The sequence below is a fragment of the Acanthisitta chloris genome, unplaced genomic scaffold, assembly GCF_000695815.1.
Source record: "Acanthisitta chloris isolate BGI_N310 unplaced genomic scaffold, ASM69581v1 scaffold7755, whole genome shotgun sequence".
NCBI lineage: Eukaryota > Metazoa > Chordata > Aves > Passeriformes > Acanthisittidae > Acanthisitta > Acanthisitta chloris.
The window spans coordinates 84924-100042 of record NW_008675351.1 but is presented as its reverse complement, the minus strand read 5'-3'; positions in this window follow the sequence as shown (position 1 = coordinate 100042).

The window sequence follows — 15119 nt, the reverse complement described above, 5'->3', positions numbered from 1 at the left end:
AAAGAGATGGAAAGGATTGCTGAAGGGAACATGCACTAAGATGAATTTGATGGAGGAGAGGAAAGGCTGTCTGGGGAAAAGGAGGGGAATGTGTCCAAAACAGTGGCAGCATGGTTGAAGAAATAACACTGACAGTGAAGAGACTGAGGGAATAGGAGAATAAAAGGGCTGTGAAATATAAAAACTAGACACAGGAATAACAGCAGAGATTTGGAAAAGTCTGTGCTGGAGACCAGATTGAGCTAACCAGGTATAAGAAGCAGAAAAGCCCAATGAATGCATTCAGAATGGGACCAGTAATGGAGAATAAAAACAAAAATGATGGTCTTGGAGCAGAGCTAGAGGTGAAAATGTAAAAAGACAGAAGAGGCAAATTATTATCTAATGGCTAGATAAGAATGGACTGGAGGTAATGGACTGGAGGTAACTTCATGGTTTAGAAATCTTTGCACATTGTGAATGAGGTAAAGGAGGGATTGATACAGTTAATGAGTGGCAAGTTTCAGTTTAAGTATGTATACATTGATAGACAGATACTCTACCATCCAAAAAGGATGAAAATACCCCAGGAAAAAGTTGCTGCCTTTCCAGAGCAGCTCTGGTGTGAGAAGGAACCATCACCATCCACCCAAGCACTGAGACAGCTGAACTGTTTGACATTTCAGGGTCAGGTGAGGGAGAAGAGAAGAGTAGTAAGACATCAAAATGAGACAAACAGCAAAGTTAACCCTTAATCCAACCCCCACCAAAAAAATTTAGAAGATTCTTTGCTTTCCAGGCATGTATTTATCAGACAAGAGTCAAGGCACCGTGCAGTCCCATTTGAGTGCAGCAGAATGGAGTGGAGAGCAGAAATGCTGCTGCATGGATATCAGCTATATTCCTCCTGGAACACAACTGTCATTTCCCCTTCCATCTCCCATTTTCCTAAAGGGAAGTTAGAGAGAAAAAGAAGTGTTAAACTATTCCTTTTTTTTGACACCACATCAGATATTTAAATCAGCTGGTTCATGGGAAATACTCAGATTTTACACTGTTAGTATCTCAGTAAGTTCATGCAAGGTACCCAGAGACATTTAATCATTGCGTTTGTCTTTATTTAATAGAGGTTGTTTAATAGACTCTGCAAATCTGCTAAAATCACAGTGGTTCAGCACATAATAAACCACAAGGGAACTTGGTTTTTTTCCTGACAATTAAGCATCGATAGCCCTGGATTTGGAGGTCTTTCCCATCATAAGAGTTTGATTTTGGCTCTGCTAGTGAGTAACAGCATTAGCACAGCCCCCTCTGCCTCACCACTAAATCAGATGGGGCACAAGCTATCAGAGTCTGGTAGAGATCCAAACCTTCCCAAATGTCAGTGGTGCCTCTATGCTTGAATTTAATTCCAATCTATCCCTAACAAGAAAAGAGAGGACATTAATGGAGCACTCCTGGATTTAGGCATGACAGTAGCTGGAGAAGGATGGAGACCTTTCTGAGAACGATGAGAGAAGGTCAAGCACATGTATTAGGCACATGCTGATTGCAGAAGATAATTTACTTGCTTCAAGTGATAGTGATCCCAGCTCTGCTGCCTGCATATGGTTAGAGAAAGGATGAATACTTTTGCTGCCAGTAGATGTGGAGTCCTGAATTAATGGGAGTTTGACAGGCTATGACCCCCTGCTGAATAGCAAACCTGGGAAGAGGGTCAGGAGTGTGCCCTGAGAGGTGACTTTAGCACTGCCAACTCTATCTGCATAGCAAGCACTCAGACTGTAATCATTCTTTATAACCCCCACGCAGCTCACCTGAGCAGCACACTGAAGGGAAAGCTTTGAAAGACAATGATTGCAGCTTATTTACAGTGGCTCCATTGGCTTGTAGCACTCTCCAGATGCATCTTAAAACAGCAATAAAGGAAGCAAAAGCATTTTTAAAATCAGCTTTTAGAGCTGAGCATTGGTGACATGTATTTAAATCATCTGCATGCCATCAAGCATGGGTTCAAATTGAAATGTCACCATGGAAGCTCTTCCTCTTATCCCTTCACAAAGTCATTTGTCATCTTCCAATTCATGGCAGTGAAAGGAAGTGAACAGAAAATTAGACTAACAAATAAAAAAAATCTAGGTTTTTAATGTAAAATGCAACCCTGGAAATCTCTTACTGTGTTTTTTTAAAAAAATATCATTCGAGAAGAGGAGGGAAGGAAAACAAAACAAAACTATTGTTAAAGGAAACAATAGAAAAGCAAAAGTCTTTATCTCTGCTTAAATATTAGAACTAATAATTAAATGAAATAATCATTATGGTTGATCATCTGGCTGCCAAAGGGGATGTTTACTTTCCTGTTGACTGCCACTGCTGGTATGATAAACTTCCATAAGTACTGAGGGCTGGAATTAAGTGCTAGGAATTTTTTTCCCAGTCTTTAATTCTAAACTCAAGACAGCAGCCTCATTTCCCAGATCACTGAAGTGTCTTTGTCACTCTAATGTTTCTTTTAACCAGCAATCTTATTTTTATCTTAGACAACAGATTATGAGCATAATCCATAACATATATAATGTGGTTTCCATAGCTGACAACACTACTAGACCATTATTTCAGTTTTACACTGCAATGGCACTATAGAACAGACACACAAGCACAGATCATCTGGTACCAATGACAAAAATAATGGTGACCTTCAGTCCTAGGGCCAAATGTATGACTTTAAGGTACAGAACATTGCTCCTGATGCCAGAATACTACCTGGTTTTCATCTTTAGGGCAAAAATGTTTCAATTCAGCTTTAAGATTGGTTGATGCTAGACAAGAGATTTCTGATTACAGTCCTTTATTGTCCACTAAACCATATCAAGAAGGGCCACATTGGTTTTTTGAATGCTTCCAGGGGTGGTAACTCCATGACTGCCCTGGACAGTCTGTGCTAATGCTTAGCCACTCTGGTGAATAAATTTTTCCTAGTATCCAGCCTAAGTCTTCCCTGACTCATCTTGAGACCAATTCTCTTTGTCTTAAAGGGACCAGTAGTACCAGTGTAGCTGCTACTTTGGGTCAATTCTATAAGAGAAGGATCAAAGAGACTTTGTGTCCCCAGTAATTTCTGCAGAAGTCTACCCAGAGAAATTTCTTTAAAATTTACTCCTTTTTTTTAAGGCAATTCTTAGGCTTTTTAGTCTGGGACTTAACTTTAAAGACTTTAATTAACAAATCAGTTGTTTAACTTTCAGTCACATAATTGGCACATCTGTCTTTTACCTTTTTTCACCAGTTAAAGTTAGAAAACTACAACAGAACAGCAAACAGCACTGAATAGCAAACAGAAGGAAATATTTTTCCGTGTTCCATCATCAAAGAAGTGTGTAAACACATTGGTTAGCTAAAGGATGTGAGTTTAGGTGTCTGTAATAAGCTGGGGTGCTTAGGACTTATTTTAGCATTCATGGAAGCAAAAGATTATTTGGTCTAGATGAAAGAATAGTATGAGCAGGTCCCATTCAGCATTCCCAACAGAGCTGGAGGAATAATCTGCTCTGTGAATTTGGCCTCTTGTTCTGTTCTCCAATTATCCTCAGGCAGATGGTGATTTTGTTGTATTTATTCACTATTGGAGTTATTTGCTGGATAACCTCAGTAAACAACCCTCTCCTGAGAGATTGCCAGTGAGCAGTTTCCTTAGGATCTTCAGTGCTTGCTGTGGTTCAGTAAGATGCAAATACCAGCTGGAATAACTCTGGTCTCTGCTGGGATGAGCAGATGCCTTAAAAACAGGTTTTCAACCAAAAAGAGTGTGATTTTAGTTTCAACATTCCCTTTCTAGGAATATTTCTGTAAACTGAGCTGTTTCCCATGAGCATGTCTACTAGCCATTCCAAAGCCCAGAATTAGCCCAGGTACACTAAATAACACCTGAGCTCAGCCACAGACCTGTTCTCTTTCACTTCCTTACCCAGACCTGAGGCTTTCAGCTCTTCCTTCACATGACAGGACTCATCTGTACGACGGTCAACGGGGAGGAAATTGTTAGCAGCCTAAGAATGCCTACACAGTCTTTTTACAATATTTTATCATCCATTAAAATAAAAGCTTTTCAGAGCAAACTGACAATAAAAATAATAAGCTGATGCACACAAGCCTGCTTCTCCCCAGTGCCTCAGGTCCTTCAGGCTCTCCCCAGGCTCTCTGATGACCCATCATCTCTCCACAGGTCTCCTGGTCCCCCACCTCCTCCTTCTGCTGGGAGAGGCTTTTAGATGCTGAGTGTTGCTTCGACCCCCAGGATCCCCACTTTAGGAAAACCACCCTTGCCACCTCCCACTTAGCAGAGTTAGAAGACAGATGCAGGTCCTTGAATCAGGAAGGTTATCCTTTGTCTGTCAAGCAAATGGATGAATAGATAATATTGGAGAAGCTGTTTAGCTTCATGCTTGAATTCCATCGCATCTGAGCACCAGTGAGATATTATAAATACACTGGTACTCCAAGATAGTCCAAATCAATATAAAGTCATAGGGATATTCTCATTGGGTATCACAGCTCATATAGCAACTAGATCTGTCTAACCAGGCAACCTAAAATATCCAGATTATATTTCTGGTTTGAGGGATTATTTACCTAACCTAGAGCAGTCTAGTGATCACAAGGATTCCTTTAAAAAGTGCACACCTCTTTATAAAAAGTATTTTGCAGTGTGATTTCCTACTGTATAAGTTGCCCAGTGCCTGCCAATGAATTGTGAACCTCTTCCACTTTTCCAGATATGGATTTCCACCAGGTAGAAATAAAGCATGAAATTACTTTTCTTATTTTATGGGCCGTGAGAAAAATCACTGATCTCAGGACTTAAACACTGGCCAGCAAAGCAAATGACCATTCAAAAGAGAATTATAGAAGCATAAAGAATTGCCAATAAATAACACACCGATATTGAAAGCACAGGGTGAGCTACCAAGCACATCAGAGGAAAAAACAACGTTCTTAATGCTGAGATCCTAAACAACACTGGCAGCAGCTCCCAAGAGAACAAAACCATATATTCCAGTGACTCAGAAAAGGGCATTGGATTTCCTTAAAGAACAGCCTGGAAATCAGCATCTATACACAAATGCAGAAATATATAAAACCAGGAGCTGAGGCTCAGGATATGCTTGTTGAGTTTGAAGTAATGTTGAACTAGCATTTTTCAGTGTAGAACAGGGCAAGATTTGAGCTAGTTGAATTAGTGAAAATCAGGGGGGTTGTAGAATTGTAGAAACACAGAATAATAGAATCATAGAATAGAAGAATTTTAGGGGTTGGAATGGACTTTTATAGACCATCTAGTCCCACCCCCCTGCCATGGGCAGGGGCATCTCCTCCCTAGATCAGGTTGCTCAAGGCTTCATCCGAATGGTTTGGGTTGGAAGAGACCTTAAAGACCATCCAGTTCCAACCCCTTGCCGTGGGCAGAGAACCTTCCTCTAGACCAGGTTGCTCAGCATTCCATCCAATTTGGCATTGTGCTGCCTAAATGTGGATGTTAAAACTGAGAAAGACCAAGTTACTTCCCTTGGGAGGCTGAGCTTGGAACTGTGAAGGCCTGGACATCTGTGGAGACCCAGCAGCATGTTCTCATGACTGAGCTGTGGGATGACTGTTTCAATATAGCTTCATTGTTAAACAGAGGCTTCTCACAGCATTACACTCTCCTGCTTTTGCCTGGAGTGATTTATGGAAGAAGGATTTAAGAGTTGAGGTCTTCTCTCATTTGGATGCTACAAGGAAGTGTAGAAAGGCAGGAATCCACCCTGACCAGTGTGAAGTGACTAGCTGGTCTAATTTGACTCTCTCTCTCTGTAATTAAAGGAGAATGTCAGCCTGCTCTGAAGCAGCATTTCAAACAGGAACCTAATTTAGCTGTTCCAAGTCACACTCCAGGAGCTCTCCCTGCTCCCCATTGATTGCAGAGGGAAGTAAAGGAGATCAGGTAGCTAAGTGAATTGACTAAATTAGCTGCCTGAAATTGTGTGGTACAAATACCCTGCAAAGTGCCCTAGAACAGAAAGATTAGTACAATTCCCAGGGCTGTGTAAAAGACCTTGAGCTGCATCCAACAAGAATTGCAAAATCTTTCCAACTGCTACTGGGTTTTGGTAGCTGCTGCTGCTGCTAACAATTCACTGCACAAAATATGGTTCAAGTGCTGTAGAATGGCTTAGCAAAATAAAGCAAAAGAAAAACCACAATTAGCACCAAAATTCTGGATAGAGCTTTGTTCCTGGTGTTGAATTAAAATTGGAGCATAGAGATGACAGAGCAGCAGAGTAGATGTGCTGAAAGGGACAACTTCTCATGGTAAGTGTAGGTGTTTGCAATGGAAAATTTGGACTTCAGGCAGTAATTTTACAACAATGTTGAAGGATGAAGTCCTTTTTATAAGATAAAAGTCCTTGTGAAACAAAGAGTAAATAGGTACTATTCAAAATAAAAATAATAAGCATAATGATTAAGTTTTCAACTTCTCCTGCAGCCTGACAACTGATCTGACAAGGAAACACAGGGGCTGGAAAACAGAAAGATTTCTTCTATGAAACAAGGGGGAAACAAACTAATTTTGAAATCACTGAAAAGTTTCCTATAAACTTCAGTGGCTCATGAACAGTCTTGGACCAAGAAGTCTTTGATGCAACTTCATGATCATAAAGTTCATCAGTCCTTCAGATGATATAAAATAAAGATATTTTTCCTTCCATAAGTAGGTGCCATGGAGCAGTTTGGCTCTTTCTTTTACAGCACTTGGGTGTAGCTCCTACTTGGAAAAAACTTCTGTCCTAAGTTGAGCTTGATATGTTCCCACAGAGACAAATCCTGAATTCACATGTATTTAGGGACATGTAAGCACCTGCATTAGCAGAGATCCTTTATACCTAATGTTTTCCCTGTTTGGACTAATCGAGCTCCCCTGGCACTGCAGGGATATTGTGCCCTAGAAAAGCTCTCCCAAGACAGCCTTGCTTCCACAGCTCCTCTCCTCTTCTTGTTTCATCCCTGTAGAGCTGTAGCTTACAGAGGCTCATTTTACAAAATCTCTCTCAGCTGATTTCTGTGACCACCATGTTGTCCCTGTTCACTGGAGCAAAAGCATTTTCCTCCCATCTCCCAGTCCTCCAAGTCCTGTTACTGGAAATGAAGTTTCGATGTCTAAGGCACCGGAGCAGTTGCTCCTGCCTATGGAAGATGGAAGCACTAAACTGTTAAATTAACAGCTGCAAACAGTTCATGGAATTGGGATGAAAGCAAATGAACGTGACTCTGAATCATTCCTTCTGAGCAAAGCAACCCCCTGGGCAGCCCAGGGCAGAGCCAGTGGTGCTCAGGGCACAAAGCAATCAGCCTGGTGAGAACCAGGCTGCAATTCCACATCCCAACCCAAACTTCACCTCCGAGACCAATCAGTTGGGCTAAAACACTTAGAGAGAGAAAAATAATCTTGCAACTGATGGAGAAACCTTAAAAAAACATTGTGAAACAGAGGCTTTTGAAGCCCCACATTGCTGCTCAGCTGGCAGTATTTTTTTCTGGACTGTTTCCCCCATCCCTACATGATGATATAAAAGTCAGCGCTTCATTGAACTCCCTAATAGCCAGGACATATTTCCTTCACAACCCCAGTGCTCCCTCTCGCTATGAGCTTTCTCCTAAGCAGCATGACACAACATATTGTAAAGGGAAAATGATAATTAGAAGGAACATTCGAGCAGAGGAAGTTGTCTGGAAAAATGCTTTAGTTAAATGAAGCGATGAAGATTGTTTTTAACTTAATCTGTTAAACACACACGCTCACACACGGATCTAGCCCAGCACAGGAATGTCTGCTCACTGCAGGATTGCTGTCCATGGATGGAGGACAAACCTAGAAGAGGAGAAGTGAATTCTTGTTTTGATTTTACAGAGGTCAAATGGAGGGCAGAGGGACTAAAGACACCCCAAGGACCTAAGTTCAGAGTGAAGCGCTGCAGGAGATAGCTGTGATTCTGTGTTTGATTCTGTGATTTTGTGTGTGACCCAGCTCTGGCACACACTGGCTGCTCCTTCCATCACCTCAGGAGCATTACAAGGCTGTGCTCCATATTCCCAGTGTCACTGAAATCGGGAATCAAATCCCTAAACACCAATGTAGTGTTAAAAACAGGCATTATTTATTCCGGCATCGGATGCATAGGGGATGCTCCCCCAAGCATGCAATGTCAACCATCCAAAATTTTTACTATTTATACATCTCAGAAAACAGAAATTAGTGCTCATTGGTCACGAGTCACCTTATTAATTAGTATTCTATCCTCTATGGGTTAATGATTCTCTCACTTCCTATGCGAATTAGTCACTTTTGAGTCGGTGGCTTTTTGGGGGGGTCTTCCATGGGGGTTTTGGATGGTCTTTGGTGGTCCCTTGTGGTTGTTGGAAAAATGTCCATTAGCATCCTTTCCATGAACTTTGAGTCTTCCTTCCTTCCTTGTCTTAGCTCATTATCTCGCTTGCAAATTATAAAGTTCCTTATCTTGGTCTTGGCTGACTTCTGCTGACTCCAGAAGGTCACAGGTGTGAGAATTTATGTCCTTGGCTGCATTCTTGTCTGAGGCCCCTTGCAACAACTCCCCCTTTAAGACTTACTCAAACAATTAGTCTTAGATAAGTTCCTTTCACCAATTAACACTACTCTGCTAATTTTGTAACATAATGAAGAACTTTGAAAGCAACAGAACTACTTGAAAGTCATATAAGACAAGAAGAGGGTCCAAATGGTACAAAGCTGTGAACAATGTGATCTGAGGCTTGTTTGTTTTTCTTACTGTGTATTCTAGGCCTGCAAAGCCACAGAAGGAGTTAAATATGTAATTCCAAAGGGTTAACCTGCTCTTAGATCCCCTGGGATCACCACAGAAAATCTGCATCACCACTGGGAACCAAATTCAGTTTGAATACTTGAATCTTGCTTTCCACACAGAGCCACTCTTCACACAGGCTAGTGTTAAAACTATTGGTGCTTTCAGAGAAACATGTATTAGGAAGGGATGATAAAGACATATCTGATACAAATTACAAACACTGGAGAGAGGAATGAAGAGAAAATGTTGTCCTGAGGGAAAGAAAAAAACCCAACCCCAAACAAAAGAAAATCTATTGTTTTGACAGTCAGTTTCTGTTTGAGCCTGTGACTAGTGGGTGGTTTGGTGGGAAATAATGACAATCTGAAACGTCCAGTTTTTTAATTAACCAGACCACTGCAACAACCAAGATCTCCTCCACTCACAAATGTTTTGCTTTTGCATAGATGAGGGAACCGTAATTTATTTTGGCCCCAATGATTTTGGGCATACAGGAGATGAGCATAGAATTCCGTTTTTTAAAGGATCAATATTCCTTTGGAAAATTCACTCTTCCAACAGTGATGAATCTCTAAAAGCTACAGGGATACCAGGCATGCAGAAGCATTCCCAAGTGAAAGGAGGTGGCACAGTGCAGGCAAAGGGGCTAAAATGGTTTAACACACATGGGTTGTCAGGTAAATCTCCATCCTGTAATTGTACTGAAGTGACTGAGATGGTTCTCTGTAGAGATCTAGGAATGAGACAATGAAATGCCAAGTGGTGAGTATCATGGTGCAGGCAAGAAAGCAAGCAATGCTGGAATTCAAGGGGACCACATGGGAGAGGGTTTTCCTCTTGCTCATAGCTCTGCCTGAGCCTGCAGGAGTAGTGCAGAACAAGATCAATACAGCAACACGTGTATTCTCCAGAACTGAGATTTCTTTCCTCTTTTCTGTTAATACAGAAAAGATTTCTGTTAATACAGTAAGATTTCTCTCTGGTAACCTTCGCCTTTTCTCTTTCAGCCGTTGGTTTCCTTTTGTCTCCAAACACAGAGAGAAGAATTTGAAAGCAGAGCTGGGTTTCAGCTCTTTGCTGGCAGCTCAGGGCAGTGCAGCTCAGCTCATTTGTGCTCAGGCTCCTTTCAATAGCTCAGCAAAGTCAGGTTGGGCCAGGACAGCTGTGGGTCAGTGTTACAACCATTTTCTCTCACAGTTATTCAAAAAGCTTTCAGAGTAACATGACAATTGCCAGTGTGGATAAGGATCAGTGACTGTTTCACTGAGTGACTTACCTAGAAAATGATCAAACAAGAAACTTCATAGGAAAATATAAAAAAACCCCTACCACCCAGGAAAATATTTTTAAAAATCCCTGGTGTGATAGAAAATGAATCTAAAGAAGAGCCATGAAACTCTTAATGCATTCTGAAGTTTCCCACTTCATTAACTATTACGATTTTGGGTACTTTAATGGTCCTCTGAATCTAGCTGAAAATGCTGCACTTCTATACAGGAGATGAAATGAATCTGGCACTCCTGGCCAAGCCTCAGCCCCTGCATTCTTCCACCCATTGCTCAGACAAATTGCCTTGTCCAAGGAGATGTTAGAGCCTGAGTATCCTCCACTTAGTGCAATGTCTGTCTACAAATCTGCTCTTCACGTCTGCATAAATCTCTATTCCTTTCACCCTGGAAAAGAAACCAATTCCTTGTGGCCAAATGAGAAGACAAGAAGATAATCCAACACTGTGATGATGGGCCCTGATTAATTAACCAGCCCTTCTGGGTGGAAATACTAGAAGCAATCCTGCATTAAGAGGAAGGGAGTCATGGGAGGTAATATTCTCCAGCAGAATCTCTATAGCAGACTATCAGCACAAGTGATACATTTCCCCTTGTTGGATTTTATGTTTCCAGTAAATTTTGTGCAGGTGGAAAATGCCACCTTCATAGCCCTGGAGACCCAGACACTGTTGCAGAGGTTATTTCTTTTCCTGACACCAACTATAAACAAGTAAGTTCCTATTTTTTTCTTTTTTTCCCCCTTATCCTTTTCCAAGCTCTCCCATCACAATGGTATCCAAATTCACTCTTTATGCAGGTGAAACATGTTCATACATGACAGGGAGAAATACTGCAACTACTCAGTGGTAAACTCCCAGTACCATTAGTCATGCCACAGTTTCACAGTTGTACTTCAGGTGCAACAACTTCTTTGGGTCTATGTGTCATAGAACATTAATATCAGCGTGAAAAAATAAATACCTCCCACCAAATGGAGTGTTTGGGTGCAGCAGGTTGATTAGTTTTGGTATTGACATGAGCTCCCTTGTTTGTCTTTCCTGTTTAAGCACCTGTTCCTAAGGAGAAAGGACAATTTTTGGTCATTCAGGCCACACTCAGCTCATGGATAATCTGTCTATGGAGCTCCTTGCTACAAGACACCCTTGAAGCACATGGAAATTATTATTTTGCAATGTCTAATGTGAAACAAGTCAAATTTGTTCTTCTTTTTGCTCTTATGTTTGAACCTAAAAATCAGAACAATTGTTTATGCCCACACAAATCCTCTGATAGTAAAAATAATCAAAATTGAGTAGAGATTTTTCCACTTTTGGACTTGTAAATTGGCTTTTGGCATCCTGAATGTTTCATGCAACAGGAAAACATCCATGAAAATGGCAAAACTGCCAGCAACAGAAAGTCCAGACTCTGCCACCTGACTCTGCTGTTGTATTTGCAAGTCCCTGCAGCACATTTCAGAATTATGTAGCAGCCAGTTTTTCTTATTTGTTTTTCTTATTTGTTTTTCTTATTCCTTTGTCTGCTCTTGAACGTTGCCCACTGCTATCAGTGTCATTCTGGGGAGCTTGGAAGACTCACTACCTTAGATTTTTGCTGGAAGAATCCATTGCAGGAGGTGCTGTAAGAGCACCCACTGCCCCCACATGCCCAGCCCTCATTTTTAAGGGCTGTACATTAGCCAGGCTAAGTAAAACACAGTTCTAAAAGTCCATCTGGCACTGTGATACCAGACTCTATCTGAAGGCTGAAAAAGTCCATTTTCTGCATCAATGGCAAAAAAATAGGGCACAGAACGGTCACTGACTTTAATAGGAGCAGGACAGGCTGCAGCTTAAAAAGAATCTGCTTCAGATGACCAGTCTGAGCTGGTGATTTATTATTACTCTTGCCACACCAGTGTTGTAGTAGACACTACTTTGGGGTGACAGTCTATATGGGCTGTCAGAGTTGTTGCTTGTTTGCTTTCTCAACTGTCACAGGACTAAACACCTTCTACCCAGCAATATTTACTGCTATAGTCATGGAGAACTATCAAATTAAATTTTCCAACCAAGGCAAGTTTCCTCCAGTCCTATTAGAGCATTACAGATTTACTCAATGACAGTTAAGGAACTTCAGGCCATCAGCATTTATCGTTGGCTTTGATTTCTGGGGAAATAGTTAAAAGTAAAATCCGAGTTCAGGAACTGCTCTCCTTGCAAAACATATGTCACCCATAAAGATCCATCACATATAGCCAAGTGCTACAGAACTCTCATTTACACTTTGTCTGCAGGTGGCAAACTAAACCCAGGAAATAAATATCCTGTAACAGAAAAGTTAAATGTTAAAGAAAAATGAAAAGCTATGCAAGCATTTTGACATCATAGGAACTTTGAATTTACTACCATCACCTCCACCAAAACACTGCACAGAAAATCTGCTAAAGGACTTCAGCCCATGCCATGAGGATCATTTCCAGTTAATGCAAAATACCATCCTCCCCTTCCAGATCCTTTCCTCTCTATTTTCCCTCCATGATGCCAGTGAAAACAACTGTATCACTGTCTTTATTTCTGTCAGGCTGTCCTGGATGATCATTCTCCTTCCTACTCCTTGAAAGTCAGGAATGGCAGAAACAAAATCAACGTGCGTTAAATCAAGTTGCTCTTTCCTGGAGACACTGCTCACCTTTAAATTTAAAGGGTAGCAGCTAATCCCTTCCATTCTTTCTCTTTCATTAGGGAAATAATTGTCTGTACTGGACAACTTATAGAAGTATAATACAACAAACAGCTGGTAGGAAAGTGAATAAATAAGATGAGTCAATATTGCTTTTGTTAAGTCAAATTGTGACCAGAAATCTCCTGCAGTTCTTTGAGTGTGTTTATGAGCTTGTAAATATAAAAGATTGGTCAACAAAGCTGGTTTTCCAAAAGGCTTCCATTAAATTTCCACACTAGGGGTCTGAAAGAAGTGAGACCACCATGGGATAAAAGAACTGCTCATTTTGTGCATTAACAATTGGTTATAAAATAAGGAACAAAAGGTAAGGATTGTTTTTACAGGTTTTCAACAAGCTCATAAAAGGCTGTGTCTGCTAGAACTGGTTGTATTCAACAGTTCTACATAACCTGAAAATAGGGATGAACACTGATATGACAAATTGCTGAGGGTAGAAATTTATTTGTAATATCCAAAATTGAAGTTTATTTCAAAGAAGCGTAAAAGGCTCCCAGGACATATAAAAATGTTAGAAGAAATTCAGTGGGAGGGAATTTATGATTGGATAGGTTACAGCAGTCTGGACTATGGTGATTATTCTACAATGGTGGATGAAACAGGGTAAAAGAGATAAACCTATAAAATTATCAGCTGTGTGGAGAAGATGAACATGAAGTGATTACTTAGTTCCTTGCAGCAGGAAAACAAGGATGTGCCTAATGAAAAGTGTTCACAACAGGGTTAAAACAAATAAAAATATACTTTCTTTAGCACAAAATAAAGAATTACTTTGAGGAGCTCTTTGTCCCAGGATATTTCAGTGGCTGAAAACATGAACAGATTGGAAAAAGATTCATTGAGATAAGTCGCTGTTGTTGCACAAAGCTATTACACATATTACACATTATCATGCCCAGGAAGCTCTGAACTCCAGAAGCTGGGAAAATCATCAATTTAAAACTCCCTTTTTTTTTTCTTGTAGGTGCCATCCCAGTGAACTTGCTATCAGCTACTGCCAGGAACAAGGCAGGGAGTTACCTGGCTCTTTGATCCAGCATGGTACAGCAATTTTTTACATTACCCATTTTTACATGAGTAATTCCATAGCCTGAACCTGCCTGGCAGACAGAACACCTGGAGGGGAGCTGGGCCACAGCTGGATCTGGGTAGGGGCAGGAGGCTGTAACAATTCTGGGGTTTATAGCCATTATACCACATATTGCTGGCATTATGTCTTTAACATACCTTGCTTTATATCAGAATATTTTGCAGCAATATGACATAACACCATAAAAAATGGTCTAGTTTAATAAAAGATTGCCTATCTGTCTATAAAAACAAGTTTTCCTCATCTTAATAGAGCCATTGGAGCAACCTAACTAGATGGTCTTAGCTGAAAGGACAAGATTGTGGTCGAGTCAAACTTAGTGCGGGAAACCAGGGATAGGTATCAATACAGTGACATGAGGGTTAAAAAAAGTGCTGAAAAAGAGAGTCAATGCACCGAGACCATGAGCCTCAAATCTGCCCTCTGTTCTTTTCCTGATACAGTAAGAGGATTAGGAGCTTTTTGGAAGGTGCTTGGTCATGAAGGACAACCAGAAAACATCCTGCTCTTGCCCCTGTTCAAAGACCACTGGAGTCAAAGGGACCTTTTTCTGCAGCATTTCTTGTTCAGGCTTTAGTTCCCAGTAAAGATTATCCATGGCAGATAACTGGCAGGGAAGCAGTGCTACACTGTCTTCCTCAGCCACTAACTGCAGATCCAAATCAGTTGCCCAGACAGCAAAGACAAGAGCAGTTTGCCATCCTTTGAGCCTGGGTTAGCTCAGTGTGCCCACAGATGTGTCCAAACCTCTTCCCATTGACCTTCAGCACTGCTGAACTGATCAAACTCAGCCCCTTTCTTCAAAGCTTCTCTGATTCTGGTGTCTGCTGGAAACCACTCCCTGATAGTTGTCCCTTGCATACTAGTAACAAACAAATGTACCATCTCTTTGTGTGCTAGCTCTCAGCTCCATCCCATCAGAGGCTGCTCTTGCAGAGTTGTTTGGAAGTAGTGTGTGGGTTGCTTTGTCACATCAGTTGGGTAATGAAAGGGTACAGAAAACAGCCTGAGACCTGGTAGTGCAGATATGTAATTATTCCTGATATCAAGAGAGCTTGTAAGTTGGGGGGTTCTTTTTTATTATTTGTGCTGTGACAATTGAATCTGAATGTTTACCTTTCAGCCTTCTCCCTTATTTAACAAGCTAAAAAGATGGATGCA